The sequence below is a fragment of the Meles meles genome, chromosome 13 (assembly GCF_922984935.1).
Source record: "Meles meles chromosome 13, mMelMel3.1 paternal haplotype, whole genome shotgun sequence".
NCBI lineage: Eukaryota > Metazoa > Chordata > Mammalia > Carnivora > Mustelidae > Meles > Meles meles.
This window is the reverse complement of record NC_060078.1, coordinates 61,961,513-61,977,581: the sequence shown is the minus strand read 5'-3', so window position 1 is coordinate 61,977,581 and position 16,069 is coordinate 61,961,513. Positions and strand designations below refer to the sequence as shown.

At 42.2% G+C, this 16,069-nt stretch overlaps 1 protein-coding gene across 1 annotated transcript in view; it reads left to right on the top strand.

Moving 5' to 3' along the window:
* The window catches only part of NT5C2 (5'-nucleotidase, cytosolic II), a 137,248-nt gene that overhangs the window by 27,743 nt on the left and 93,436 nt on the right, over positions 1-16,069 (top strand). The window lies entirely within an intron of this gene.

Below are 16,069 nucleotides of genomic sequence, written 5' to 3'. Positions count from 1 at the left end.
ACTGCCTGTCTTCTTTTCCAGGATTTTTTATGGTTTCAGGTCTCATATTTAGGTTTTTTGTTTGTTTGTTTGTTGTTTGTTTTAAGTAAGCTCTATGCCCAGTGTGGGGCTTGAACTCACAGCCCTGAGATGAAAAGTCACATGTCTTATCCAGTGAGTCAGCCAGGCAGGTGTTTAGGTTTTTAATCCACATTGAATTAAGAAAGTAGTCCAGTTCCATTCTTTTGAATGTAGCTGTCCAGTTTTCCCAACACCATTTGCTGAAGACTGTCTTTTTCCCATTGCATATTCTTTTCTCCTTTGTCAAAGATTAATTGACCATATAATTGTGGGTTTATTTCTAAGTTTTCTATTCTATTCCATTGATCTATATGTTTATTTTTGTGCCAGTACCATACTGTTTTGATTAGTACAGATATGTAATATAGCTTAAAGTCTGGAATTGTGATATCTGCAGTTTTGTTTTCTTTTTTTCAAGATTGCTGTGGCTGTTCGGGGTCTTCTGTGGTTCTATACAAATTTTAGGATTGTTCTAATTCTATGAAAAATGCTGGTGGTATTTGATAGGGATTGCACTAAATCTGCAGATTGCATTAAATAAGTAGTATGAACATTTCAACAATATTTATTTTTCAAATTCATGAGCAGGGAATGTCTTACCATTTCTTTGTGTCATCTTCCAATTTCTTTCATCAGTGTTTTATAGTTTTCAGAGTACAGGTCTTTCATCTCTTTGGTTAAGTTTATTCCTAGGTATTTTATTATTTTGGGTGCAAGTGTAAATGGGCTTGTTTTCTTAATTTCTCTCTCTGCTGCCTCATTATTAGTGTATAGAAATGCAACAGAATTAGTGTTTTTTTATTCTGGCTGGCTCAGTTGGTGGAGCAACCAATTCTTGATCTTGGGATTGTGAGGTTGAGCCCCATGCTGGATGTAGAGATTACTTAAAAAAATAAAATCTTAAGAAAAAGAAATGCAACAGATCTCTGTACATTGATTTTATATCCAATGACCTTACTTTTTTTAAAAAAGATTTTATTTATTTATTTGATAAGGAGAGACACAGCAAGAGAGGGAACACAAGCAGGGGGAGGGGGAGGGGGAGAAGAAGCAGGCTTCATGCTGAGCAGGGAGCCTGATGCGGGGCTTGATCCCAGGACTCTGGGACCATGACCTGAGCCGAAGGCAGACACTTAATGACTGAGCCACCCAGGTGCCCCTCCAATGACCTTACTGAAGGTCAGTTATCAGTTCTAGTAGTTTTTTGGCAGAGTCCTTCTGGTTTTCTATATATAGTAGTATCATGTCATTTGCAAATAGTAGAAGTTTAACTTCTTCTTTACCAGCTGGTGCCCTTTTTTTTTTTTCCTTTGGTTGTTGTTGTCTTGATCATATGGTTTTTTTTTTTTTGTTTTTTTTTAATTTTTTATTTATTTGACAGAGAGAGATCACAAGTAGACAGAGAGGCAGGCAGAGAGAGAGAGGGAAGCAGGCTCACTGCCGAGCAGAGAGCCCGATGCGGGACTTGATCCCAGGACCCTGAGATCATGACCTGAGCCGAAGGCAGCGGCTTAACCCACTGAGCCACCCAGGCGCCCATTGATCATATGGTTTTTATCCTTTCTCTTATTGATGTGATGTATCATGTTGATTGATTTGTGAATATCGAACCACCCTTGAATACTAAGAATAAATCCCACTTGATTGCAGTGAATGATTTTTTTTAATGTATTGTTGGATTCTGTTTGATAGTATTTTGTTGAGGATTTTTGTGTCTATGTTCATGAGAGATATTTCTCTTTTTTTTGTTGTGTCTTTGTCTGGTTTTGGTGTTGCGGTAATAGAATTAATTTGGAAGTTTTTCTTCCTTTTCTATTTTTTGGAATAGTTTGAGAAGAACGGTTATTAACTCTTCTTCAAATGTTTGGTAGAATTCACCTGTGAAGCCCACAGGTCCCGGACTTTTGTTTGTTGGGAGTTTTTTAAGTACTGATTTAGTTTCATTGCTGGTAATTAGTCTGCTCAAATTTTCTATTTCTCCCTGATTTGGTTTTCATAGGTTATATGTTTCTAGGAATTTATCCATTTCTTCCAGGTTGTCAGATTTTCTGGCATATAATTTTTCATAATATTCTCTTACAATTGTTTGTATTTCTGTGATGTTGGATTTTGTTTGTGATTTTCCTTTGTGATTTTGGATTTTGTTTGAGTTCTCTCTCTTTTTCTTTATTTATTTGCTTTTGATCAGTCTGGCTAGAGGTATATCAATTTTGTTGAGCTTTTCAAAGAATCACTTCCTGGTTTCATTGATCTGTTCTATTTGTTTTTTTAGTTTCTTTATCATTAATTTCTACTCTAATCTTTATTATTTCCTTCCTTCTTCTGGTTCAGGGTTTTGTTTGTTTTTCTTTTTCTAGCTTCTTTAGGTGTAAGGTTAGATGGTTTATTTGAGATTTTTCCTATTTCTTGAGTTAGGAGTGTATTGCTATAAACTTTCCTCTTAAAACCATTATTGCTGCATCCCAAAGATTTTGGACCATTTTTATTTGTTTCCATGCAATTTTTAATTTCTTCTTTGATTTCTTGGTTGACCCATTCATTGTTTAATAGCATATTATTTCACCTCCATGTATCTACTCTTTCCAGATTTTTTCTTGTGGTTGATTTCTAGTTTCATAGCATTGTGGTCAGAAAAGATCCATGCTATGACTTTGATCTTTTTTAATTTGTTGAGGTTTGTTTTGGGGCCTAATATGTGATCTATTCTGGAGAATATTCCATGTACAATTGAAAAGAATGTGTATTCTGCTGTTTTAGGAAGGAATGTTCTGAATATATCTGTTAAATCCTTCTGTCCAGTATGTCATTCAAAGATACTGCTCCAGGGTGCCTGGGTGGCTCAGTGGGTTAAGCCCCTGCCTTCAGCTCAGGTCATGATCTCAGGGTCCTGGGATCGAGTCCCGCATCGGGCTCTCTGCTCAGCTGGGAGCCTGCTTCCCCCTCTCTCTCTGCCTGCCTCTCTGCCTACTTGTGATCTGGCAAATAAATAAAACCTTAAAAAAAAAAGACACTGCTCCCTTATTGATTTTCTGTTTGGATAATCTGTCCATTGATGAAAGTGGGGTGTTAAAGTTTCTTACTCTTATTGTGTTACTACCAGTTAGTTCTTTTATTTTTGTTATTAACTGTTTTATGTATTTAGGTACACGCATGTTGGGTGCATAAATATGTACAATTATTATTTCTTAGATTGCTCTGTTTATTATTATTACTTTTAAAGATTTTATTTATTTATTTATTTGTTTGTTTGTTTGTCAGAGAGAGAGACAGAGAGAGCACAAGCAGGGGGAGCAGCAGGTAGGGAGAAGCAGGCTTCCCACTGAGCAAGGAGCCCAGTGGGGGACTCCATTCCAGGACCTTGGGATCATGTCCTGAGCCAAAGGCAGATGCTTAATGAGCTGAGCCATCAAGTGTCCCCATTATTATTTCTGTTAAGATTGTATGTATGTATGTATGTATTTCGAGTGCACAAGTGCAAGTGTGGTGGGATGCGAGGGAGATGGGGAGAATCCTAAGCGGATTCCCTGCCCGTCATAGAGTCCAGAGTGGGGTTTGATCTCATGACCCGAGATCACGACCTGAGCCAAAATCAAGAGTTGGACACTTAATTGACTAAGCCACCCAGGCATCTTGTCCCTTTATGTATTTTTTTGTTTTTTTAAATACATATTTTAAAAATTTTATTTATTTGACACAGAGAGAGAGAGAGACAGTGAGAGAGGGTACAGAAGCAGGGGGAGTCGGGGAGGAAGAAGCAGGCTTCCCGCTGAGCAGAGAGCCGGATCCAGGGATTGATCCCAGGACCCTGGGGACCATGACCTGATTTGAAGGCAGCCGATTAACGACTGAGCCACCCAGGTGCCCCTTGTTCCCTTTATTATTATATAGTGTCCTTCTTTGTCTCTTGTTATAGTCTTTATTTTAAAGTTTCTTTTGTCTATGTAAATTTTTTTAAAGATTTTATTTATTTATTAGAGAGAGAGAGAGCAAGCGAGCATGAGCAGGGGAGGAGCAGAGGGAGAGGGAGATGCAGACTCCCCACTCAGCAGAGACCCCAACACAGGGCTCTGAAGATCATGACCTGAGCTGAAGGCAGATACTTAATTGACTGAGCTGCTAGGTGCCTCTGATGTGAATATTGTTACCATGGCTTTCTTTTGACATCTGTTTGAATGATAAATGTTTTTCCATCCCCTCACTTTGAATCTGCAGGTATTTTTTTTTTAAGATTTTATTTATTTATTTGACAGATAGAGATCACAAGGCAGAGAGGCAGGCAGAGAGAGAGAGCAGGGGAAGCAGGCTCTGCAGAGCAGAGAGCCTGATGTGGGGCTTGATCCTAGGACCTGGAGACCATGACCTGAGCCGAAGGCAGGGCCTTAACCCACTGAGCCACCCAGGCACCCCTGCAGGTATCTTTAGGTCTGAAATGAGTCTGTTGTAGAAATATAGAAATGGTCTTGGGTTTTTTGGAGTGTGTAGTCCGTTTACATTTAAAATAATTATTGAGAGATATGTATTTATTGCCATTTTGTTACTTGTTTTGTAGTTTTGCTCTGATCCTTTCATGGTTTGCTGGCTTTCTTTAGTGATATACTTGGATTCCTTTTTCTTTATTCTTTGCCTATCATTGGTTTTTGATTGTGATTACCATTGGGTTTGTATATAAGATCTTCTGCATAGAGCAGTCTATGTTATATGGTTTGAACTTATTCTTTACTTCTCCCCATGTTTTAGGTATATGGTGTCAAAGTTTACATTCTTTTATTTTGTGAATCCCTTGACTAATTTTTAGAGATATACTTTTTTTTACTGCTTTTGTGTTTCTACTTGGTATGTGTATATGTGTGTTTCCTAGTTTTCCTACTCTCACTTCTGGTCTTTTTCTTTTTCCCTCTCAAAGAGTCCCTCTTAATATTTCTTGTAAGGCTGGTTTAGTGAGCATGAACTCCTTTAGTTTTTGTTTGAGAAACTCTTTATCTCTCCTTCTATTCTAAACGATAGCTTTGCTGGATAGTGTATTCTTGGCTGCAGAGTTTTCCTGTTCAGCACTTTGAATGTATCATTCCACTCTCTTCTGAACTGCAAAGTTTCTGCTGAAAAATCTGCTGATAGACTTATGGGGCTTCCCCTGTGTGTAAATGTCTTCTTTTTCTCTTGCTGCTTTTAAACTTTCTTTTTCTTTCTTTCTTTTTTTTTTTTTTTTATACTTTTTATACTCTATACAGGGTGCTTGGGTGGCTCAGTCAGTTGAGTGTCTGACTCTTGATTTTGGCTCAGGTCATGATCTCAGGGTCCTGGAATAGAGCTCTGTGTCAGGCTCCACACTCAGCGGGGTGTCTGCTTAGGGATTCTCTCCATTTCCTTTTGCCCTTCCCCTGCCCTCTCTCCCTTTCTCTCTCTCCTTCCCCCCCTCTCTCTAAAGTAAATAAATAAATCTTTAAAAAAGAAAAAGTAACCTCTACACCAAACATGGCTCTTAAACTCACAAGCCTGAGATCAAGAGTCAGATACTCTACCAATTAAGCCATCCAAGCACTCTATATTTTTTTAAAAGTAATCTCTGTACCCATTATGGCTTAGACTCATGACCCCAAGATCAAGAGTCACATGCAACAAGCAAGGGACACCTGTTAGCCAGTTGATGTTGGCTAACACTGGCTAACCAGGTGTCCCTTGCTTGTTGCTTTAGAAATTTTTTTTCTTTATCACTGCTTTTTGCCATTTTAATTACTTTGTGTCTTTTTATGGACCTCCTTGGGCAGATTTTGTTGGGGAATCTCTGTGCCTCCTAGGTTTGGATATCTGTTTTCTTCCCCAGACTAGGATGTTTTCAGCTATTATTTCTTCAAATAAATTATCTGTTTCCTTTCTCTCTTCTTCTTCTTCTAGGATCTCTGTTATTATATTTGATGGAGTCACCAAGTTCTATAAGTCTGTTCTCATTTTGCATAATTTTTTTCCTCTCTTTTGTTTGGCTTGATTACTTTCCTTAACTCTGTCTTCCAGGTCATTCTGCTGCTGCTTTTAGCCTGCTGTTTATGCCATCAAGTGTATTTTTAATTTCAGTTATTGTGTTCTTCATCTCTGATTAGTCCTTTTTTATCTCTGTGTTAAGCATCTCACTGATGTCTTCCTCTCTGGTCCAGTGAATATCTTTATGATAATTACTTTAAATTTTCTATTTTTTTTTTAAGATTTTATTTATTTATTTGACACGGAGAGATCCCAAGTAGCCAGAGAGGCAGGCAGAGAGAGAGAGAGGGAAGCAGGCTCCCTGCTGAGCAGAGAGCCCAACTCGGGACTCGATCCCAGGACTCTGGGATCATGACCTGAGCTGAAGGCAGAGGCTTAACCCACTGAGCCACCCAGATGCTCTACTTTAAATTTTCTATCAGGCATGTTACTTGTATCTGTTTTGTGTAGGTATCTTGCTGTGGTTAGGTACCTTGCTTTCATCTGGGACATATTCGTCTGTCTCCTCATTTTGCATAGTTCTCTGTATCTCTTTGTGTTAGGAAAGTTAGCTGTTCTCTTGCTCTTGAAAGTATTGGGTGGGGTGCACACTTTTAACAAGGTGGCACTGGTTCTTTTCCACAGACATGTAGCAGCCACTGTGGAGACTGGCCAGCTGGGCCAGCTGTAAAGCACACGCTGGCGCGGTGAACAGTTTTAAGAAGGTGCATGTCTCCTCCACAGGAGGTTGGGAAATGTAGTGTTGACAATGTTTGCATCATTCTTCTGGGGGAGGCACCCACAGTGCTGCGACTGAGATAGGCCCAGCTGGAGGGGGTGGGGTATGGTGTAACCAAGTTAAGAAGTCAGTGCCAGGTGCTGCACTCGTTCCAGCAGGTGGCCGTGTGATTATGCTGGGGGCAGAGGGAGGAGGAGGGAAACGGCACCTGCTAGGTCTTTAATTCCTGGAGGAGTCCCTCAGGGAACTCTGAGATTAGTAACTAACTCTCCCTCCCACATGCTGTAGGCATTTTTCAAACTTATTTCCAAACTGTATCTCTAGATTGTTGTGCTGTCTTTTTAAGAACAGAGATTCAGCTTCTAACGTAGGCTTTAACATCTCCAGTCCTGAGGTTGTGGGCTTTGGGAGACAAATTCTTGCACATAAAGCTGTGTAGGTGCAGCACTGGAGAACAGGTCCTGGAGCTCAGACACTGAGTCTCCATGCACTTGCTCTGCAATCTGTGCCAAGATTCCCCACTTTGTACAGTGGGGAGGAAGATGATATCCCTTTTCACAGAAGGGTAGGGAGAAGTGAATCTATTTCAAGAAGTTATTATTGGGGCACCTGGGTGGCTCAGTGGGTTAAAGCCTCTGCCTTCGGCTCAGGTCATGGTCTCAGGGTCCTGGGATTGAGCCCCGCATCGGGCTCTCTGCTCAGCGGGGAGCCTGCTTCCACCTCTCTCTCTGCCTGCCTCTCCACCTACTTGTGATCTCTGTCTGTCAAATAAATAAATTAAAAATTTTAAAAAAAGAAGTTTTTTTTTTTTTATTTGTTTATTTGACAGAGATCACAAGTAGGCAGAGAGGCAGGCAGAGAGAGAGGGGGAAACAGGCTCTCCGCTGAGCAGAGCACCCGAAGCCGGGCTCAATCCCAGGACCCTGAGATCATGACCTGAGCTGAAGGCAGAGGCTTTAACCCACTGAGCCACCCAGACGCCCCTCAAGAAGTTATTTTAAAAAAAAAAGATTTTATTTATTGGGGCACCTGTGTGGCTCAGTGGGTTAAAGCCTCTGCCTTCGGCTGAGGTCATGATCCCAGGGTCCTGGGATCGAGCCCCGCATTGGGCTCTCTGCTCAGCAGGGAGCTTGCTTCCTCCTCTCTCTCTCAGCCTCTCTGCCTACTTGTGATCTCTGCCTGTCAAATAAATAAATTTTTAAAAAAAGATTTTAATTAATTAATTAATTAATTATTTGAGATAGAGCTTGTGCCGGGGTGGGTGGGAGAGAGGTAGAAGGAGAGGGAGAAAGCGAATTTTTTTTTTTTTTTAAGATTTTCCTTATTTGAGAGAGAGCACGAGCAGAGGGTAGGAGTTGAGGGTGGTGGAGAAACAGGTTCCATGCTAAGCTGGACCCTGGGACCATTACCCAAACTGAGGGCAGACACTTAACCGACTAAGCCACCCAGGTGCCCCAAGGGAGAGAGAGAGAATCTTAAGCAGGCTCCACTCCTGACCTGAGCTGAAAGCAAGAGTCAGACGTTTAAATGACTGAGCCACCCAGGCACCCCTAAAGAAATGATTTTTTAAAATCATGGTCACACACAAAAATAATAATAATAATAATAATAAAAAAAATCATGTTCACTTTTTTCCTAGAACTTCTTTTTAATTAAAAAACATTTTTTTAGGGGTATCTGGGTGGCTCTGTTGTTTTGCAGCTGCCTTTGGCTCCGGTCATGATCCCAGAGTCCTGGGATCAAGCCCCGCATTGGGCTCCTTGCTTGGTGGGAAGCCTGCTTCTCCCTCTGCCACTCCCCCTGCTTGTGTTCCCTCTCTCTGTGTTTCTCTCTGTCAAATAAAATCTTTAAAAATTTTTTTCTTTTAATTTTTAGTTTATTTTTTCCCTAAAACTTCTAATGTTAAAAATGAGACATGTTCATTCTAGAAAGCTTGTAAAATATGGAGGGGTGTAATGAGGAAAATAAAACTTACCTGTAATGTCACAATATGTTAAGTTTTGTATGGCAAAAAAATGAAATACATTGCTTCTGTCTTTTTTTTTTTTTTAAGATTTTATTTATTTGAGAGAGAGTGAGTGAGAGAGAAAGCATAAGCTGGTGGGACAGGGCAGAAGGAGAAACAGGCTGTCTGCTGAGCAGGGAGCCTGATGCAGGACTCGATCCCAGAACCCTGGGATCATGACCTAAGCTGAAGGCAAACGCTTAATCCACTGAGCCACCCAGGTGCCCCTGAACTATATTACCTCTTGAGAGATCAAGTAATCTTGTATTCTTCCTCCATTTTCATGTTTCTGGCTGACACAATGGGGTATTACTGAACAACTAATATTTAAATAATAATAATATTTTACCTTTTTTTTTTAAGTAAGCTCCACACCCAGCATGGAGCCCAGGGCAGGGCTTGAACTCAAGATTGAGTTGAGATCAAGACCTGAGCTGAGATCAAGAGTTGGACACTTAAAACCAACTGACCCACCCAGGCACCCCAATAACAATAATAAAAATTAAAAAAATAATAATGATAATAAAGTTCTAGGCTTTAAGTCCCACTGATTGTGAAAACTCACAAAATTCAGCACCTTTGATTTTCAAAGCCAGATGCTGTGGGAACTCGTCTTTCCCAGGTAGATAGACTACTGGGTGCAGCAGTGTGTTTCTTATTCTTCTCAGCACCCAATGACTCTCCCCGAGCAGCCAGGCCTGCTGGGTTTAGCTCCCCACTGTGTCTCTGCCCTTCCTACCCTCTTCAGTGTGGCCTCATCTCTACATTTTTTTAAAAGTTTATTTATTATTTTTTTTTTAGTAATCTCTACACCCAGTGTGGGGCTAAAACTCACAACCCAATGATCAAGAGTCACATGGTCTACTGACTGAGCCAGTCAGGCTCCCCTTGTCTCTACATTAGTTGTGGAGTTTGTTCTGCCAGTCTTTAGGTAGTTTTCTGGGTTATTTGCCCTTATGTGAGTGTTATCTAGTTGTATCCAAGGGGTGAGGTGAGATTAGGGGCTTCCTACTTGCCATTTTCCCTCAGTTTTTAGTTTTGATATAGGCCACTTTTTTTCTTCTGTTGCCTGGGCTTTTGATGTCTTATCCTTCAGTAATCTTTTAAACACATTTTGTACTTCTTCAATCTCACCGCTTACTAATATCTCTACCCAAATGGACTTACCGGGTCATTCTGAATTACTACAGAGTTCTGAGCATCGGCTGAGCACCATGCTCTCTCACATGTCATGTCTTTGCACTTGCTAGTCCCACTTCTTTCCTTTCTTTCTTTTCATAAACTACTTTTCATTCACCCTTTAAGACTTCTGCAGGTAACTCCTCCTCTGAGAAGTCTTCCTTGACTTTTCCCAGAGTTAGATGACTTCCCTGGCCTTCCATTGTTTTCTTTTACTGTCATGCTTATTAAATTGTTTTAAGTGTTGACTCACCTTTTTCCTCTTCCTCCAGATAGACTGTAAGTTTCTTAAAGGCAGAGGCCCTACCCCTGTCTTGTCATCTGCTCTCAAACTTGGTTCAACAGTTGAACAGGGATCTCTGCCGCTTTAGTTGTTTTGACTCTGAGCAAACTAAACCTTTTGGGCTTCAGTTTTCTCATAAGATGATTGTGCTGGCAAACTGAGATTATGTTTGTAAAGTGGAGGTTGCTTGCCAGTAAATGCTCCACAAAAATTAGCTGTTATTATCATCAACCTATTGAATTGATATTTCAAGCTCTAATCTGTTGTATGAATTTGGACAAAATTCTTTTTTTTTTTTTTAAGATTTTATTTATTTATTTGACAGATAGAGATCACAGGTAGGCAGAGAGGCAGGCAGAGAGAGAGGAAGGGAAGCAGGCTCGCTGCTGAGCAGAGAGCCCTATTTGGGGCTCCATCCCAGGACCCTGGGATCAGGACCTGAGCCAAAGGCAGAGGCTTTAACCCACTGAGCCACCCAGGCGCCCCTGGACAAAATTCTTAAACTCCCAGTAAAACGAGCTGTTTGACCTGGATTATCAATAACAGTGATTCTCAAACGAGGCTGCATATTTCAGTCATCTGGGGAGCTTTAAAAATACTGATGTCTAGGTCCCTCCCCAAAAGATTCTGATCTAGTTGGTATGAGTTTACAGCCTGGCATGGGTATTTTTTAAAAGCTCCCTGGTGATTCTAATGTTCAGCCAGAATAGAGAACCACTGATCTAAAGTTTCTTCCAGATATAACACACAAGAAAGTCCAGCTGCCAGGATTCCTTGGAGGCAGGGGAATGGAATGTCTCCCGGCATTCTCCTTCTATCACCCTTTGTTAGTTTAGCAGGAAGCATTCTTGGACAGGCTCACTAAGCTGGAACTCCAAGAGTGTGGACTCCTGGAGTGTTTAATACTTGGGAGCTCATTCCCTCCTGGAGAGACCTGGTAGACCAGGACTCTGAGAAAAAAACAAATCAGCTCTTCCCTACCACACTGCTCTGACCTCAGAGTCTCCCCTGGAGTGTTGTGCTGTGGAGTCCTAGTCAAGTCAAAGGAGAGGGTGGAGGGGAGGATCCTTAGTATAAACTCAGTAGGGAATCTTGGGGCCCTGACCAGAAGGGGTGGGCCCGAGAGTTAGCAAACACCCATTCCTTTATAATGCTTTAACACCATATCCATGCCATTATTTATTTCATTCCCAAGACAAGCTTGAGGAATGCAAAACAGGTATTACTACCTTCATTTTGTAGAAGAGTAAATTAGGTCTCTGAACGGTTGAGGGCCGCACCAAAATTACACAGTAGATTCGCAGCAGCGTCAGCATGCCAGCCTCTGCCCCCTGACTCTCCTTCCTGGACACTCTCATTGTGTCTGGGAAGAAAAACTGCACACTCAGCATGAGATAGTAGAAAATAGACATTGGTCTCTTTCCCTGGTTCCTGGTACAGAGCTCCTGAAATCCTTGGCACTCCCTGGGTGATAGGCATGTCTTTTGTTCTAATGAGGTGACTCTTGTCGAGTCATAGATGAGGTCACTGGAAAGAGCAAGCGGTGATTAGAAGCTCAGCATTTTCAGTCTCCCCCCCCACCCCGCCCCCATTCTCTTAAGAAGGGCAAGGGGCTGAAAATGGAGTTAATGATCAATCACGTGTGATGACAGAACAAATAATGTGTTGAAGCCAAAATCATGTGATGAAGCCTTCATGAGAGTGTGTGGGGTTCAGAGAGCTTCCAGGTTGGTGAACACATCCACATCCTGGGAGGGTGGCCCTCCAGCCCCGCAGGGACAAAAACTCCCGTGCTTGGGACCCTCCCAGACCTCACCCTCTGTATCTCTCCCTCTGGCGGTTGACTTTTATCATGTTCTTTGCTGAGCTGGTGAATGCAAGTAGGTGTTTGTTTCCCTGAGTTCTGTGAGTGGCCGGTAACAAACAATCAAATCCAAGGGGGAGGTCATGGGGACCTCTGATTTGTAGCCAAGTCAGACAGAAGTTGTGGGTAACCTGGGGACCTGCTCCTTGTGACCGCTGTCTGTAGTCTCATGGGACTGACACTGTCTCCAGGCAGACAGTGTCAGAATTAAGCTCAATTGTTAGTACTCAGTTGTCCCAGAGAATTGCTCAGTGTGGGAAATCCCTCACGCATTTGATTTCAGAAGGGTTGTTGAGTGTGGGAATGCTTTGAGAGTAAAGAAGGCACAGAAGGACGGGAAGGTTTTTCTGAAACACCCAGTTAGTTCAGAGAACCTTGGAATTAGAGCCAAGGTTCTAAATTGCTCTATTAAGTGCTACAGGGAACGACTGAAAAAGCTCCTCCCAGTTGCGGCCCCTCGCCTCTGAGCATAGCAGTACTCTCCGATTATTTGCAAATGGCTTCAGTTTTGTTAAGTGTGGGGTGTTCAGGACTGCCTTTGAGAGGTGGAGAGGTGTTTCGTTATAATGTCCAGTGTGCCCAGGAACATTCAGAAGGGCCAGGTAGAGCAGTGCTAGCCAAATGCTGGGTCTTAGACAGGGGTCATCTCTTAGATCCTGGCTCAAGATGAAATGGGAAAAAAGCAGAAAAGGGCATCAGTTTTTTACCAAGCTCAATTTAATTTAAGGCCCTGCCTTTTATTCTGAGATTATGTTTTTCCTACCTTTTTTGGTGTTAAAATTGCTTTTCAAGAAATAGTAATGGCAGTAGATGGCAGTTTATTTTATTATTTTTATTTTTAAAAATATTTTATTTATTTGTGGGGGGTGCACACAAATGGAGGGAGGGGCAGAGGAGAGGGACAAGCAGACCACCACTGAACAGGGAATCCAATGTGGGGCCAGATCCCAGGACCCCGGGATCATGACCCGAGCCAAAGGCGGATGCCTACCCACAGAGCCACCCAGGCATCCCGATGGCAGTTTATTTTAATGTCCTGAATGGTATAGTCCAAAGTTGGCCACCCTACATGAATGCCCAGACGTGCTTTTGAAATATCACTGAGTGAAGGAATCCTGAACCTGGTAACCACTTACCATTTCAGAGGGCCTTGTGACCCCAATTCCTCAGAGGTTGGGGAGGCCACAGAGAGAGCCTCCCTCAACAGCAGTGGTAAAACATCAAATAGTAGAAGACTTAAAATGCCTGGATTTGGGCTTTGCCACCCGTAAATTCATAAAAAACAAAACATACTGTTGCCACTTTGGTTTGATTTAACCAGTTTATTTATATAGTGCTTACTGGATGCCCAGCCCTATCTCAAATGCTGTACGAATGTGATCTCATTTGATCCTTATCAAGCATATGAGGTAGATACTATTATTATCCTCATCTCCATTTTAAAGATGGGGAAACTAAGACACGAGGGCATTGAGACACCTGTCCAGGGTCACAACTAGTTAGCTGCAGAGCCAGAAGTTGAAGCCAGAGAGTCTGGCTCTGGAATCCATTTTCTTAATCCCTACAGCATTCTGCCTGGTTAGAAGCAATTTAGGACTTTTGTGGCATGTAATGATCTATTTTCAGCCTCTGATTCCACAGACAGAAGCTGCCTGTGGACTAAGCTGCCTGATCTGTACTGAGCTGCTGTCAATGATCTCTTTTGAGGCCTTTCCACACCACCACTGGGAGAGTCAGAGTGGGAAGATGGCCCTTTGGCAGAGCCTGGCAAGACAACAGTGGCAAAATCAATGAATTTTGGTTAAGTTCAGCAAGCCCTTGTAGCATGGAAACTTGAGTCCATGCAAAGGTATTTTGAGAGGTCCTCCAAGAGTCTAGAATGCTAGCTTTCAACACACTTAAAAAAAAAAAAAAAAGGTTTATTTGTGAGAGAAAGAGAGAGAGAGAGCACACACACCAGCTTAGGGAGGGGCAGAGGGATAGGGATAGAAGTAGACTCCTTGCTGAGCTGATGTGGGGCTCAATCTCATGACACCAAGACATGACCTGAGCCAAAATGAAGAGTCAGATGTTTAACCAACTGAGTCACTCAGGCGCCCCTATTTCTTTTGTTTTTATTTTTATTTATTTTTATTTTTTGGAATCTCTTTTTAAAACAGATAAAAGTTGAGTTGTGTTGAAGCAGAAGTGGGGATCCAGCTGACCTTATTCTCAGCCTTTATGCAGTATTGAGTCACTATCAGGTAGTGACTCATTTCTGGCCTTTGTACCTACTGGTCCCTCTTTTAGGACTCTTCCAACCATACATGCAAGCCCATCTCTTTAGCTTAAGTCCTACTCATCCTTCAGGGCTCAGCTGAGATGTTATTTCCTTAGGGAAATGTTCCCTGAGCCTCTCCCTATCCCAAAACCTGCCCCTATTTTGTTTTCCCTCATAGCATCTTTCACTTTTCCTGCATTTCTCTTTCCTAAAATTATAGTAAAATAATTGTTTATTTATCTAAAGCTCATCTTCCCGGGGCGCCTGGGTGGCTCAGTGGGTTAAAGCCTCTGCCTTTCGCTCAGGTCATGATCCCAGGGTCCTGGGATCGAGCCCCGCGTCGGGCTCTCTGCTTGGCGGGGAGCCTGCTTCCTCTTCTCTCTGTCTCTGCCTGCCTCTCTCCCTACTTGTGATTTCTATCTGTCAAATAGATAAATTAAAAAAAAAAAAAAAATCTTTAAAGCTCATCTTCCCAAGCAGTTGGAAACCTCCAAAAGGACAGAAACCCATGTCTCTGTTGATGAGTGTTGGGCACAAGGTAGGAGCTCACTGCATAATTTTGAAAATGTCCGTGCTCCTGAGTCTTACATGGATATCCTGTCTCTCAAGTGGGAGTGGACATTTCTAGCTAGACTAGACATTTTCTCATTGTCTCCTTTCATAGTGCCTATGCTGGCACTAATCACCCAAGTGCTGACCCTTATGCTATCAGAGAAAGAAGAACGAAAAACAGAGGAGACACCTGAGATGGCTGATTGGATCTAACACTGAGCACTTCCTGGGAGAAAGAGTTTTGGGCAGCTGGAGGCTGTTTCTAGGCCCCAGGCCAGGGTGTTGAGCAATGTTTTCATTTCTCTGAGAGCTTCTGCCAACAAGAAGAAAACTGAGGAGTGACCTGTGAATGCTGCCTACATTCTGGGTGACTCACAGTTTATGGTATTCTGGGGGAAAAATCGTGTTGATCAGAAGGGTAGGACAGCCATGTGGGTACTGGGCAGAAAGTTTGGTGAGAGGCCATCCAGTGCCTCGGTAAGATGGCCTCTCTTGCTAAGCACTCATTGCCCAGGGCTTTCAGCCAATGCCAAGTCAGAGACCCCAGGCAAGCCACATAAGGCCCATTGCTTCCTTGGGCTCCCTGGTCTTCTGTTGGAAGGTTCTTTCATAGTTGATATGGCTTCTCTTTCTCCAGAAAGTCATAAAGCCAAATGTCCTGCCCTTTTCCTTTCTATTGTAATTAAAACATTAATTTCTGGTTACAAAAATAATACATGAATACATTTATCTTCAGAAACAATAAAATAGGGGCATGTGGGTGGCTGTCGGTTAAGCAGTTAAGTGTCTGACTCTCTGATTTCAGCTCAGGTCTTGATCTTAGGAGGTCACGAGATAAGTCCCAGAGCTCTGCCTTGGGTTGGGTACTGGGTATGGAGCCTGCTTAAGATTCTTTCCCTCCCTTTTCCTCAGCCTCCCCACCCCACCTCCCCATACATGCTCTCTCTTTCTCTAAGGAAAAAAAAAAGGAACAAAAACCGCAGTAAAATGAAGCTAAACTCCCTTTTACCCCCACACTTGGCCCTTTACCTCATCTTCAGAGATAGCTTTTTTTTTTTTTAAGAACTTCTGATAAACATTTGGGATGTGGCCTTATGATCTGTTTTAAAAATCTTTTACAAACAATGTATGGTTGTCTTAGTTTGGGCAGCTACAGTGGTATACCAGAGACT